Source organism: Cylas formicarius, unplaced genomic scaffold (assembly GCF_029955315.1).
Source record: "Cylas formicarius isolate icCylForm1 unplaced genomic scaffold, icCylForm1.1 PGA_scaffold_7__23_contigs__length_41026272, whole genome shotgun sequence".
Lineage (NCBI taxonomy): Eukaryota > Metazoa > Arthropoda > Insecta > Coleoptera > Brentidae > Cylas > Cylas formicarius.
The window spans coordinates 25,096,057-25,112,773 of NW_026844352.1; positions in this window are offsets into that span (position 1 = coordinate 25,096,057).

Genomic DNA, 16,717 nt, shown 5'->3' on the forward strand with positions numbered 1-16,717 from the left:
TCGCTAGCTTTATTATTCATCTTCATATGTTTCTCCCTTCTTTTTAAGTTGTAAAAGTTAGAAATAAAGTTTTCGAAAAATACAGTCCACAAGAAACCCACCACTATGCATAACCCAGCTGACGTTTTAAAATTACGGCAACATATGGATTAGCAAATATTTTACTGAAAGTAGAGTTTTTAAAGAACACGACATTTTGAACACCTGGTTTTGAACAATGCTAATCAAATATCAATTAAAGCAAATGCGAAATATGGATGTTTTTATAAAAAATAACAAAATCAAACATTCATTCTATACCTACATACGTGGTGCAAATTGTTGATTATCGGCCAAAGCAATAAAAATCCTAAAGACAAACAATGTAGGGTTTTAAAAAATGAATCGAAATAATAGAGAACAAATTATATAGGTTTTCCCTAAAAAAAGGGGAACACACATTCACTTTTTTTATACGGAAACCCTGTATTTTATTCAATATTTGAATTCCTTTCAATATTGTCTAATCTCATAAAAAAAGTATCGAAAAGAAAATATATATAAAAACCTTTAGGATCGTTTCCTTTGAAATTAAGTAAACTTTATCAAGCTTTCGAACTTGTCAATAAAATTGTTATTATATGACCTTAGTGAATTCGAAAGGCCAATATTAAATGAGATAAAGGCTACACAGTTAAAAAGAAGACTAAAAATATTTTTTTAAATATTCGGTGTATCTTTGAAACGGTTAATATTTGGTATTTGATGTTACAAAATATTTGCAGAATTTTGAGAAAAAAACTGAAATATCGAATAATATGCAGGGCATTGAAAAGGTAATTTTTATGCTTTCATATTTTTTCGTTTACTATAATTTTTGTATTATTCCAACCCTAAAAAAATAAAAATTAAACTTTAACACAAAAGTTGTTTGGATTCATTTATACTTTCAAAATTTTATATTGCTATATATATATATATATATATATATATATATATATATATATATATATATATATATATATATATATATATATATATATATATATATATATATATATATATATATAATGTTCGAAGTGTTTTCGGAGCGCGAGCATTGAAGATGCCAAGTGGGATTTTGGCGAAACGTCTGCAGGATTCCAGTCGGAGTTCAACAAGCGAACGGATGATATCCCGGAAACATTTAATAGCAATGTCATCCGGGTTTTGTTGACAAATTGGTAGCCTATGAAAATGTGGCTTAATTTCAGTTTTTGTTCGGGTATTGCCCTGTAACAATTCGGGCTCATTTTTTTAGTGTGTATAATAAGGCAGTACACTTAAAGATACGTCAGCGTCAACATTTGCTATTGCTCTGATCATCCTTTTTTGTGCGATGAAAACTTAATATGCGCTATATGCTTGTCCCCAGAAAATTAAATCGTAGGACTTTGCTGATTGAACAACCTTAACACTCTAACAGATACGCTGTGTCTTATAATTTCTATTATGTAACAATAAGGGCTCATTTTCGATAGAATATTATCAGCTTTTGATTAAAATGCAGTCCTAAAAGTGTTGTTTTTATTACGATACTGTAATCGATAGACCGGTTTTTTGTTCCAAATTATACTGCGTTTCATTTGCTTGTATATAAATGTATCCCGTTTGATCTGCACCACGGTTACATGATATCCACCGCAGCGCTACTCTTAGGGGCTAATTCTTTAGTGTTTTTAGCGCTAATTATGATATTGCTGTTGTCGGCGTACATTACTGGATCGCCCAGATTTACCAGAAAGTCTGGCAGGTCATTAATATTAATATTGAAGAGTGTTGGAGGTAGACAAGATCCCTAAAGAGTTCCTCTCGATATTCTTAGAATGCTGGATCTAACTTCGTTGCGATTACGTAAATATGAGTCTATCCAGTTTATCGCTCGTCTTCTCACTCCAATACAGGTTAATTTTTTTAGCAGCAGATCGAAGTCGACAGCGTCAAAGGCGTGTGTCATGTCAAATGAAAGGCTTAATGCCATATTTTTATGATTCAATGCTTTATGTATGCTCCTTATTGCCGACATAAGACCTGAGTCAGTGGAAAAACTTGATCTAAATCCGTTTTGATATTGTGATAATGAATTTATTTTTTCTAGAAAACGTTTGAATATTATATTTCAAGGAAAATATATTATACACGCGCACATACACACATCAATGCGTAACATGTATTTTACTTTAGTCTTATTACAAAATATCTCCTTTATTCTTCTTCAGAATTGCTTGATTCGTCCTCGCTGTCGCTTAACTTATCTTGTTCGTCGGTTCTATAAACTGTATAATCGCAGTGAAGTAAATCAAAGTTTTGCTGATTAGAGTGAAGACCGTAGATCTGTTAATCTCGAAGTATTTTGAGGCAGTGAATGAAACTGGCCTCAGTTCGAGTGTTGCGCAGATATTTGTTATTTCACAGTGTTCTTCAGAATTGATAGGAATCGTTTCCAGGTAGTTCATACAAGTTACGAGAATTTTTTTGGATTCATTAACTACGAGATCGCAGCAGAGCATTACCACAAACAGCATACCCTGAAATGCAAAATTTTTATAGCAACAAAGACAATATTTTTGTTTGTTGGTTTTTTACTGCACTTGCCGTTGTGGACTTATATTATATCACCACACCGTAAATATTTATTGTTTATTAAAATAACGTAGCTTTATAAAACTGTTCGTCAAGTGTTCATACAACACATATCTAAAACCTTTAATTTAACAAATCTTCTGGACATCTTTTATTTAAACATATATTCAATATTGTTATCTTGGTTTGGATTCAAAGGTCGTCGTCTGATGGAGCCTCATCTCAACGCATCTCCAGCACTAGTGGCAAGCTTCTGCAGAGTTCGCTTCATCTCCATTGGGGGGCGCTTCCAACCGACGACGGCCTTTGGACCCGAATCAGACAATAGTTCAAATATACAAAAATTTATCAGTAACCTATAGTAAAACATTTTTCAATAGAAATTTAATAAACAGTATAAGCATAACCTTCATTATTCCAAATGCACAAACATAAACTCCAGGTAGTACAGAAAAATAATGATGCAGGACGTGGAGGACTTTATTAGAATGTCTTTACAATCGACAGAATAAAAAGCGGGAACACTAAATAATGCTGAAATTTTTTGAGGTGCCGATTTAAAATTTGGACCACTCAATACATTCCAAAAATGCTATTTTATCCGTTTATTTTCTATAGGTAATTTAAATAAAATACGATATTGTTATTCTTTAATATTAACCGATATTAACGGATAAGATATTATTAAGTTACAGTCATACTGTTTCCCCACGACCACAGTATGGTTCCCAATTATAATAATAATTAAGTATATCTACAAGTCAAGCGGGCTCCGCGAGCATAATACCTACTGTTAAACCCGCGTTGTGAGCAAAACTTTATTCTGTTATACTATAAATGTGATGATAAATGTTGGTTTGGTAAGCTTAACCCACTTAGAGGGCTCTTTTGCTTTTGACTAATGCTTACATCTTAAGTTAATTGCAAGACCAAATTATTACTCATTCTCTGTCAGCAATCTGTTAAATAAATAATTATTTTGATTTTTGGAAAATTTCCAAAAGTAATTAGTCACATGAGTAAAAAATGATTGTTATTTTTATACCGGGTGGCGCATAGTGTATGATCTACTATAAGTATCTGGCTTACTATCCAACGGATATATTTTTTAAATTGTATAATGTTTCCGCATTTTTTGATGATATTGAAGAAATGAAGGAAATTTCGTTCAGGTTTCAGGTTAGTTAAATAAAAAATAATTTTCCAGGTTCTTAAGCAGTTTGGAATTCTAGGAAAGAAACTACCCTAGTTTTGTTCACGTTTCCCTTACCGTCTTCGAAATTAATTTTCATGATTTTTACGTAATATTAACAACATCGTCATTTCCAAAAAGGTATCGCACATAGATTTTTATTTTTAGGTTCATTCCAACTATTTCGCCTATTTTTGGAATCAGAAAATAATAATCCTATTAGGTATGAAATACCCTGAAAAAATTGTTAGGTTGTGCTGTTCACAAAGAGCGGGTAGAAATTTTAACAAGAAATACATGCTTCGCATTCTATGAACAACAAAATGCTTCGAAGAATTCAAATGAATTTCATCGAAACGAGTCTACATTAAAAGCATCGGGGTTTTTGTAAATCCTAGCATAAAAATAATTAAAAAAAAATTAAAAGCAGCCAAATTGCGAATACCTATTACGGGATAAGCTTCAATATAAATTTCTTTTTCTTGATTTCTTGATCTTGTAGATCCGAAATTTATAAAAATCATTTCAATTCTTCTAATTGAATGCGACGTTCTCTACGTCTTTAAAACTCCTATATGTCCTGCTAATGTTCTTATTAGATTGGCACATTATAAATAAGTTCGTAATTACTCTATTTGTGTAATTATAACTTTTGTATTATAACTCAATGCGAGAGACTTCATTGTGAACAGGGTAACATTTTGAAAGGTCATTCTTTTATAACTTTATTAAACTAAATAGTTGAAAAGACGAAAATTAAATTAAAATTAGGTTTTAGGAAATTCGTTCTATGTGCGAAACTTTTCTGAAAATGATCGAATATGATAAATTGAAACAAAAAAATGATTTTTATTTCAAAGACGGTAAGAGTAATAAGTATATGGAAACAAAATTGGGTTCATTTTCCTAGAATAAACATATACAGAGTGTGATATTAAAAACAATCAATAAAGCGTGTTTTTGGTACTCTCGTAACAAATCGTATTGTTGAAACACCTTGTATTTTCCATTTAAAATGATATGCTAGGATAGAATGCCTGAGCCCTTCCAGAAACTGTTTGGAAAAGTGCGGCTTTGCGTTTATTTATGGACGGAACTATTTTTCTTCAAGTCTCCAAATTATTCTTTATTGCTAAGAAATAGTTATAGGGAAATCTGATTAAGATCTACTTTGAGTTATACCTTGAATAGGCCATACAGAACAATATAATTGTTGCTAGAATAAGTCAGGATACCCATTTAATTAAATAATGACTTCATTTGACAAAATTGAATTACGTATGTAACATCCTTAATTCATTGGTTTATAACAAATAAAAACAAGTTTTTATTATTGCCCAGTTTGAGTCCATTAGTAGAGATTTGAACGATAGTTTTCATATTTCATTTTGAAACCTGACATATGAAGGAGATGATGCAGAATTAAGTTGAGATACTTTACCTTTACCTTAATATTAACATTGTGAATAGGGTTACGAAATATTAAGTGATTCGTTACACAGAAATACACATTTACTACATTCACCAAAAAAGTCGATCAATGAAAGATTTTACGCTCACTCGCCATTCTAAATTCATTTTATGACTTTATATCGAGATTGATTTTTGAATACAATTTTTACATTGCAAATCTCGTTGTCCCTGTTTGCTGAAAAAATAAAAAATAACCAAAACGAATTAACCATATAAAAAAATGTTTATAGAAATATTAACTACTCACCAATATCGAACATAAGTAGATAATTGTTGAAATAATCTCTATAGAGAGATCTAGATATACTGAGATGCAAGCATTTAATACGGCCGAACTGACAAAAAGCGACATCATTAAAACCTGTTTGCCAAACAATTCGTTAAACATGTCCACCAAGCTAGCAAGTGACACGATGGCAATTTTAGACATCCTAATTTTTTTCATGTTAGCCCTTTCGTTAGCGATATTTAAAGTGAGCAATGCTTGATTTACTTTCAAGTATTTGTATCGAATATTCAATGTTAAAATCCAAACTACAAACGATGTTAAAAGGTAATAATAATACCCGATGAACTCTGGAAAAAATGTGGAATATATTTAGATACCAATCTTGGTGTCGTATGTAAATATATCGCACGCCAAAAACGATATAATATATAGATGAAGTATTACGAAGTGGATGACGGGTTTTGAATAAAATCTTCCCGTTTCACATTCGACGCAGTTTATCGACAAACGTTCTTCGAGATGAACTATTTGCCACAGGAATTTTTCCCACTGCTGCTTTTTCTTGTAGATGTCACTCGTGGCACAGATCCAACCTACCCACCCACTGATATCGGTGATTAATAAAATTATGTTTCTTATGAAAGCTTCGTTGATAGAAAATTTTGTCCAGGTTGAAGATATCGTCAGTAGGATATCGACCAAGATTAGAATCGTAGCAGATGTTAAACATAGTTTCGAACTGATCACTTCGTTTTTATCCCAGTCATAATTGGGAACGATTCCGAAAAATCTCAAATATTTGGTCAGCGGACTAAGAACTTTTAAACACGTTTTGTTGTGCATGAGGTTTGATGCGTTATGCAACGGCAACTCTACTGCGGCATTCTAATTAGTTGTTAATCGATATTTTCGTTCCGAAAAAGAGTTGTTGATTCAGAATTATTTCATGCGCAAACAAAATACATGTTGTCGCCTCATTTTGCATGGTACGTTTTCCGACAATAAATTTGAATTTGCTAATGATATTCGCTATTTTTAAATCAGAAAAATAAAAGCATTATATATATATATATATATATATATATATATATATATATATATATATATATATATATATATATATATATATATATATATATATATATAAGGTTGTTCGGAAAGTCATTTCGTTTTTTCCCGTCAGAGGACTTAATTACGTTTTTTCGAAACCAACTTCACACTTAAGCCGCATAACCATTATATGTCTTGAGAGCTGATATTGCAAGGCTTGTGTGTGAAAAAGTTCTATTAATTCTACGCAGTAGTTTTTGGTTGGTGCCCTTTTAAATATGGAGAGCAATAAGCAGCATTTTCGTCATATTTTACTTTTTTACTTCAGAAAAGGTAAAAATGCTGTCCAAGCGAGAAAAAAATTGACGGATGTGTATGGAGAAGGCGTGTTAACAGTACGCCGGTGCCAGAACTGGTTTGCAAAATTTCGATCCGGCAATTTTGATGTCGAAGATGCACCACGGTCTGGAAGGCCGGTCGAAGCTGACAAAGATGCGATAAAGGCATTAGTTGATGCAAATCGGCGAATAACCACACGAGAGATCGGTGAGAGATTAAATTTGTCGAATTCGACTGTTTATGGCAATTTGAAAGGCATGGGCTTAACCTCGAAGCTCGATGTGTGGGTGCCCCATGTCCTTACGGAGCGAAATTTGTGTCGTCGCGTTGATGTGTGTGATTCGCTCCTCAAACGTCAAGAAAATGATCAATTTTTGAAGCGGATTATTTCTGGGGACGAAAAATAGGTTGTATACAACAATGTTAAACGAAAGAGGTCATGGAGCAGAAAAGATGAACCGGCTCAAAGCGGACAACAACAGGAAGGGTGTAGTATTCCACCAGGATAATGCGAGAACTCACACAAGTTTGATCACTCGTAAAAAACGTTTACAGCTTCAATGGGACGTACTGCAACATCCACCATATTCTCCAGATCTGGCGCCTTCCGACTACTATTTGTTCCGGTCCCTGCAAAATTTTTTGGGGGGCAAAACCTTTACCTCAAATGAAGATGTCAAAAACCACCTGAACCAGTTTTTTGCCAGCAAGGACCAAAACTTTTATGACAGGGGAATTATGTTACTGCCAGAAAGATGGCAAAAGGTGTTGGACCAGAATGGCCAATATATAATTTAATAAAATATTTATTCATTATACGAAAACTGTCTTTCATGTTCCCCAAAAAAAACGAAATGACTTTCCGAACAACCCAATATATATATATATATAGTGCCAGGACAACTCTTATTCTATAACTCTTCAGAGTTTAAAGTTAGTCTAAAAGCCCGGTTACCAATTCATAATGATCTCATCGCTGAATTCTTTATTCTTTTGCTATCTTATTTACAGAAATAATTTTTATTATATTAATAATTATTTAGGAGTTTATTTTGATTTGTCTGTGGTCCCGAAAGAGTTGAGGCTTCGCCCTAGAATATCATATACCGTTATATATACTCGTATTTATTATTATAACAAAATATGCTATTTAACATTGAACACTATTCATTACTAAACAAAATCAATGTTTGTATAGGTATTGGTATTGGTATTGGTATTAAAGGGGGGCGCCCTCGCCGGCGTCCAAGCATTTAGGCCACCAGATGGGCCCGTTGTGCCCCCAGGCCGCTCTAGAGGGCGTCTAGAATGCCGCCCCTCCTGTAGAAGGTCAGCAACTCCTTTAGCCCAATACCGTGCACTGAGTCCGGATCGATCAGGGCCGTTCCGAAGACTCCCAATCTTGCCCATGTCAAGGCAGGGCACTCGGTGAGCAGATGATACGGGGTCTCCTCCCCTTCCATGCACCACCGACACTCCGGGTCGTCTCCAATGCCTAGCAAGCAGAGATGCCTCCTAAGCCTGCAATGTCCTGTGTAGGCCCCTGTTAGTGCTCTACACTCCCTCCTGGTCAGTCTAAGCAGCTCCCTGGTCCGAGGAAGGGCGGGCCCATCCATCATAAGCCTCGCCTGCCTCATTCCCGGAGCAACTCTCCAGCCCCCCGCGGCCCGGTCTCTCGCCCAGGCTTCGAGAGCTCCCCGCCTCACACACGGGGCGATCCCCAAGCGGGGCTCTGGCCCTATATGCCTATGCGAGGAGCCCTCCCTGGCTAAGGCGTCCGCTGCCTCATTGCCCCGGACACCGGTGTGACCCGGGACCCAGACCAACGTGACCTTTCTCTCCTCAGCCACCCTCCTCAGTACCCCTTTGCACTCCTTTATCAACAAGGAGCGCGTACGCACTGACTTCAGCGCCATGAGTGCAGCCCTACTATCCGAGCAGAAGAAGACTCTCCTGCTTCCGTAGTTGAGCCGAAGCACCTCTCTGGTCGCCATCAATAAAGCGAAAATTTCCGCCTGAAACACAGTGCAGTACTGACCCAGAGGGACCGACAAGCTTGATCCCGTTGTCTCGCAGTACGCTCCAGCTCCGGCCAGATCTCCCATTCTGGACCCGTCCGTGTACCAGACAAGTCCATCCCAGGAGCCGACTCTGCCCTCTCTCCAATCTTCCCTTGATGGAAAGAGAAAGGTCAATTTATCAAAGAAGGTCATCTCGGGGATCATGACGTCACTCGGCATGCCCATGACCCCGCGATCCCCGCGACAGCCCTCTAAAATGTCGTACGGACCCCGATTGAGGGTTCCCTCCCTCCAGAGCCCGCAGTTCGCCAGCCTCACAGCTGTCCTGGCCGCCTCCATCGGCACCCGATCCGCCAGAGAGGGCAGCCCCACCAGAGCCTCCAGGGCCCTCGTGGGCGCCGTTCTCATGGCGCCCGTTATGCAGAGGCAAGCCAATCTCTGCAGTCTGTCAAGAACTAGCCTTGCTCCCGCTCTTTTGGTCCCCGGCCACCATGCCACTGCCCCATGCGTGAGCATAGGGACCACCATGGTACCGTAGATCCACTGCATGATCTTCGGCCCCAGGCCCCAAGTGCCCCCTACCGCTCTCCGGCACGCCCACAGAGCTCCAAAGGCCGACCTGGTCCTTGATCTTATATGTTCCTGGAAGGTCAACTTAGAGTCCAACCATACGCCCAAGTACTTGACACTTCCGCTTACAGAAAGAGGCACCCCATCCATCGAAATGTTGAGGTTGCACTCCATCTTCCTTTTCCTAGATGACCATCTCCACCTTGCTAGGATTGACAGCCAACTTGCTGTCCAGGCACCATTGTGAGAATCTTGCCAATGCCCCGTTCAGGAGCCCCTGCATCCTCCTCACGTCCGTCCCCTGCGTCATTATCACAAGGTCGTCTGCATATGCCTGAGCATAGACCCCGTGTTCTTCCTTCAGAATATGCAATATCTCGTTCACCACCAGGCACCACAGGAACGGGGACAAGACCCCGCCCTGTGGACAACCCCGTGATGAACCGATGGAGACCTGCTCCCCACCCAGTCTTGCCTCGACCCTCCTGTCGGTTAGCATGGAGCGGATCCACCTTACAATGGCCGTCCCCACTCCAGTACTCTCCACCGCCCTGCAGATCGAGTACAGGGCCGTGTTATTGAAAGCCCCTTCGATGTCAGCGAACACGCACACCGACAGCCGTCCCGAGCCCATACCCTCCTCCAACCTGGAAGTCAGATGGTGAAGAGCTGAGCCCACAGACCCGCCACTTCGGTACGCATGCTGAGCTGGCTCTAAAGGGGCCTCCAGCTCCACCCAGTCCCTCAGATACCGGTCCACCAGCCTCTCCAGAGTCTTCATAATGAAGCTGGTGAGGCAAACAGGCCGGTACGACTTCGGGTCTGTGTAGTCACTCTTCCCTTGGGAATGAACACTACCCTGTTGTGTCTCCACAGCTCGGGCACGTACCCCCTCGCAATGGAGGCCCTGAACAGGTCCATCAGCGGGCTGGTCAGGAGACCTCCGTCCCTTTGCAGCAGAGCCGGAAATACTCCATCCCCGCCCGCCGACTTGAAGGGGCCAAAGCTGTCAATAGCCCACCTCAGCCTACTATGGGTAACCACCCTCCTTGCCGTGGCGTAGTCGCCTCCAAGACGACCCCCGGCTTCAATATTCCCCCCTGTGTCCGGATCAGCGGACCCTGGGAAGTGCGTGTTCAGCAGCTGTTGTAGTGTGTCCGCTGGTCCCGCTGTGTAGCCACCGCCGGTCCTGCGGACCACCCCCAGTCTTCCCGCAGGGTCACTTCTGAGTACCCTAAGGAGCCTAGCCGCGTCCGGGGTATTCATTACTCCGTCGCAGTAGCCCCTCCAGGCCCTCCTCCGTGATGCCCGTAGTTCTTTTTTGTACTGTCTGCGGACCTCCCTATAGAGATCCCAGTCCGCACCTTGGCTGCTGCTCCTCGCTGTATTGAACAGCCTCCCCACTTTCCTCCTGAGACGCTCCAGAGAAGAGCTCCACCAAGGAGTCCTTCCCGCCCTATGCTCCTCTGTCTCAGGGCAACTATTCTCGAACGCCCGCATCATAGCGGAGCTGACTCGGTCGGCGGCCTCGTCAATCTCCTCCATTGTGCGGTGTTTCCTTGGTAAGCCCCCTAGGCGCCAAGCAAGTTCCTCTCTATAGAGTTCCCAGTTTGTTGCCCGGGGGTTCCTAAATCTAACGGGTTCCCGAACACCCATCTCCAACCCAAAGGTGATGTATCTATGGTCCGACATAGAGTCTTCCCCACAGACACACCACCCAGTTATTTCCGGGAGCAGAGCCCTGGTACAAAGTGTTAAATCTATGATCGAGCTCCGACCCGTTGTGAAAAACGTGGGTTCTACCCCTCTGTTGGCCACCTGCAGCCCTGCCGAGGCCATGAACTCCACGAGGTCTCCCCCCTTCTATTCGTTGCCGCGCTGCCCCACAAAACGTGGTGAGCATTGCTGTCGCAGCCAATCAAAAGAGGAAGATTCGCCTCCTCGCAGTAGGAGACCAAGTCACTGATCTCCTGCGGAGGACAGCTGCGGTCGCCTGGAAAGTACGCAGAGGCGACCACTACCTCCCTCACGCCGTCCCGAGTGGGGGATCTGACCAGAATTGGAACCAGGTCCTTGGACGCCTTATCCCTTAGGAAAAAGGCCTCCAGCCCCATGGTTAGAATACAGGCCCTGGGACCGCCCTCTAAGGAGTCGACACTATGCAGCATCGATCCTCCCAGAGATAAGCCCCTAACCCTTGATTTTACAATCCAGGGCTCTTGGATCAGTACAATAGATGTACCGCCCTCCGAAATTTTCCTGCATAAGTGGGCCGTTGCAGCCCTGCTGTGTTGCAGGTTAATCTGTAATATCCCCGTGAAGATGTTATTGCGGGAATACCACCTGCGGGTCACGATGCTAGCCTCAGCCCGAATCCGAGCCCGAGGTAGCACCTCCCTCCGCTTCCGCTTCCTGACTGGTGGACCCTGATGGGATTCCCCGGTCATCTGAGATACCTCCTCGGTTCTCGCTTCCTCGGAGAGCCCTCCGGAGGTCTCCTCCACAGAAGCCGTGGGCGCCGCCTCTCCGACAGGCCCGCCAACCTCCATGGACGAGCCGTCCTCGCGTGAGCCCCCCGCGGCCACCTCATCCCCCTGCGGCCTCGGCGCCGCCAGGTTCACTTTTACCTGTGTCGCCAGGCAGAAGAGAAGTGAGCCCTTAGCCGTGATGGCACCAACCTTGTGCCACTTACATCCTCCGTCCTCTGCCAGACCCTCCAGGCACGGCAATCTAGGCCATTCTGAGCTGCCAGGCAGCGGACTAGTGCCTCATTCGAGACACCCGCCCCCAGGTCCGGAATCCATATCGCCGCCCTTCTCAGTCTCAATCCTTCCGGATCGACCTCCACCAGGTTTGCGAGCCCCCAGGGCCTGACGTTAATCAGCTCCCTGCGAACCCACTCCCTGGTTTCTTCATCCATCATCTCGATCAGGATGTGGCTCCTCCACAGCCTAACCGAGCGTATCCGGGGAGGGGTGTATTGCCCCCCCTGCATGATATACATGCTTATGCGGAGGTTAAGAGACCCTATGAACCGTAGCAGGTCCTCGGAAGACAGGTCAGTTTCCTGTCCTCTGAGGCCCACCACCAGTTCAGGCCCCCCCGCCGCCGCTTGTGCATAGGACCGAGCCTCCCTTTCAGAGCCCCCCCGGGACGGCCCGCCTTTCCCGGGCCTTGCTTTCGCCGGGCCACGTGTCGGCCGCCGACCCCCGGCAGGTGCCCCAACCTGGGTGGTCTCTCCCATTTTCTTTTCCGCTTCCCGCCTGCCGTTTCCGGTGTGCCCCCTATGGAGCCCTCCGTTGACGGCGTGGCAGGATTCCTGGGCGCCGGAAGAGAGCCCGTCTGCGGTTCCGAAACCGTCACCGCGAGTCTCTTCTTCTTCGCCCTCCTTTTTTCCGCCCCACTCCTATGTCTGGGGCGGTGTGTCATCGAGGTGGTGTTCCCGGTTTGTACCGAGCCCTCCACCCCGCTGGCGACCTGGGGATCCTGTTCGGATCGCCCTTGGAGGTGGCCTTCCTGAGGACGCCCCTGCTTGCTGGAGCCCCCCTGGGTCCCCTCCTCCTTCTTCATTACTTCGCATTTCATTTTTGGTTCCATAAAGGTCCCACGAGTAGCTAGGGAAACCGAGCCCCGCATGCAGAGGTAAGGCTTCCTTCCCCGAGGTGCGCCCGGTGCCTCGGGGTTGGAATCGGTAGAGACTGATCTTCTATTCAGCCATGCATCCCCTAGGCCCGCCCCCCCACCGTAGGATTTAGGATTTTTATTGAGGTTTACTCCTCTTGGTCCAAGTGGTGAAGCTCAGACCCCCCGCGTCGCGTGCCCACTCGTCGAGCCGGCCCCGACGCCTGGTTTATCAACCGACTACAAGCCAGTTGGCACCGTTATACCCTGTGCAGGCCCTTAGCCACGACACGACAGCTGGGCAGGGTGAGCTGGTCCACGACTGGTTATTTGTCAGCCCTATTGGATTTTTACCTCCTCAAGCCTCCTTATTCCCAGCCACCCAGGCCCGTGAGGGCCTGGGCTCCCCCATCCGCCACCCGGGGGACGCGCCTCATGGATTGCTCAACCACAGAGGATGTTTGTATAGGTAGCTACAATTCAAAATAATTACAAAATAGTGTAAAAATATTGAAATTCATATATTACTATACAGTGACAGACTACACTTAATGAATATGCTAAAAACAATCCAAAGCGGTAATTTCTACAATTTAATTTGGGCATATACGGGGTGCAAAAATGAGCGATATTTTGCTAACACTTATTTTTATTATTTGCCATCATTCATTTTGCCTATGGCTTATAAAACTTGAAAGTATTTTTTATTTCGTTTAAAAAGAAGGGTCAAAAATATTTCATTTAGATTGAGATAATTGAACTGATTTTTGCTTGATGAAAATCCATTTATCAAAATAATAAGAACTAAAAGTTCAGATTTTCACGAAATTATATATTTTTTACATGACAATTGTTTCGGCAACACCGTGTCTTTATCAAATCAGAACATTTGATAGAGACGCGCGCAAAAATGAATAAGAATGGCAAAAAAAAACGAATTTGTTTAGCACATAATCAAATAGATTTATCTCACTGTATTTATATAAGATTCATGAGGACCTATTGTTGAAATGATAACCTACGATTACTAAGAAAAAAGAAAAAAAACCTGAAAATGGCAGTTTCGATTACCTATTAACAATTGCTGATGAAACACTTGTTTGTGGAAAACCATAAACAATACTGCAGAATGGTGAAAGTTTTTCAGACGCTATTTCGGTCAGCGTTAAAGAGAATCCTCAGCAATGTTCGCATACGTGAATATTAAATTGAAATAAAAAAATCGAAATAATTTTGCGCTGATGAAACAACTGGGGCTAATGCAAGTCAAAACAAAATGCGTAGAGCATACACAACTTAATTCGAATATATTTTCTACGGAAGCGTTGGACGACCAGTATGTATATATATTTTTTTTAATTCAACCGGTTGATTTTCACACTCAACTGATTGATTTAATACTGAACTAGTTGAGTTTTCAAACTCAACCGGTTGACTCAATAAACTCAACCAGTTTACTTTATTTATTATTATTGTTGAGTTTCTCAAGCATTTTAAATTATTTCTACAGACTATTTCTGTTCCACTCTCACATGTGTAGCGCTTCTGCGCATATGTATACACGCGCTCTCCTCTCGTGAAGTCCTAAAATAAAACGCCTATATTGCACTGCACATTGCAAAATTTGTAGCCTATAGTGTTGTGTACGCTGATTTGGAAAGATAACATGGAGCAACCGCATTTGAATAACGCCATTCAAACTACTTTTATTTAGGCTTACAAAATCATGAAATATTGTTTTTCCTTATACAACAGAACTTCACTATTAGTTTTACAGCGTTTAAACGACGTCCGCGGTATTTGAATTTATATGGGAGAAAAATTTATGCTCCACGACGAAATATGGTAGATTTGATCTGCGAATAAGGACTAAATGTTTGACAGAATATTGTTCGTAATATGTTGAATTCTATCGACCCACAAGGTGTCTCAATAAGAAAGAGAAAAACGACTCCAAAAAAGGCAGTATTTCAACAAAGGTCCTATTTGTAGCATGTTGATGGTTATGCCAAACTGAAGCCTTACGGAATATGTATTAGCGGTTACATCGATGGATTTTCACGTAAAATTTTAACTCCGAAAGCTGAAAGTGCCAACAATAATCCTCGAGCTATAGCTGGTTACTACATTCAAGCAATCAAAAATGTAAATGGCTGTCTCGGAACTGTAAGCAGCGACATAGGCTCTTCCATACCAACAGGCATTACTCTAAAAAGATTGTTAGTTATAGTTTACTGTTACATTATTTGAAGCACTTATGTCTTCCTCATCGCTATCAGTCCGTAAAGAAGCTGCTGGAGTTTCCTTTTCCTTTGTAGCTAAATAAAATCTCAATTTGTTTATTCCTGATTTTTCCATCAATCAATTGCATCGTTTTTAAAATCAAACAGATCAATTGTAAAATTATTCAATTGTCCCTTTGATGATGTGCCATTAGGAAAAAATAATTCGATTGCCTTCTGTTGTATCGTGTCTTTGGAAGCGGATTTTAAAACTTTAATTTTTCTCGTACCACCTTCTTGAATGGCTCTCATTTGACGGTATTTCGTTTTCATCATTCATGCAACATTAACCATCTTAACTCTATTTGTTTATTAAGTTGACAATTAGGCCCTTTCCTAACCTTTTTTTCATCGCCATTGCTAATATTTTGTAACTTTTTACGCAGACTCTACAAAAGTGACTGCTTTCTGTTAGTTGCGTTTCCTTTATCACATTTGAAAAAACTGTCTTAGGGCGATGCGGTCTCCATATTTAGGTACAAACTTTGCTATTTGCATATTAATAAGGCAATTATCGGTTTAATTACTAAAATTATTTTTGGCTTTTAAAGAATTTCATTTTGTGCATACGGATTTATACGACAAAATAGGTTAGATAAGATAAACTAAAAAAGGTCTATGGATACGTTTTGAGTAGTAACTCTAATGAAATACTTCAAAATAATAGAATTTTGTAATGATCGTAAAAAAGTAACGCCTTGGGTAGTAATCTCGTTGTCACCCGGTATACACATGTATAAACGACGTAAAAACAATTAATTTAATTGATTTTTAGAAAAAAAAAAACTGCTGCTAATGGAATCATTACTTCCACATCATTATTATGTCGTATGAGAGTTCCCCGTACATATTTATTTCGTTGTAATTTAATTATTTATTTTTATTTTTAATCAATAATACCTATGTAAAAAATAAAACACAATAATTTTTTTAAAATGTTGACAATGTTTAAACAGGTTTCCAGCCTGAACTGTTACGGCTTCATCGCAAGATTAGAACCACTAAACCAGGATTGGAAAAAAATTATGTAAAACTATAGACATGTTACTGAAATTATAATTTTTAGTGAAAGCAATTTTGTATTTTTATTTATAAATGTTTATTTCAATTTGCTTTTAGTATTTTTTGTTATGTCGGCGTACATTATTTGTGGAAATTTCAACTGTCTAGTTATCATAATTAGTTGATTATTTACAAAAAAAATGCAATTTTTTCCAACCAACCCTTCATTTCACCCCTTTCTGCTTCTTCTTCTTCTTGACGTGGAGGTTGGATATCACAGTGGCAAATCTCTCTCTGTGTTCAGCAGATCTTATGAGCTCTTGGAAGTCCATGCCAG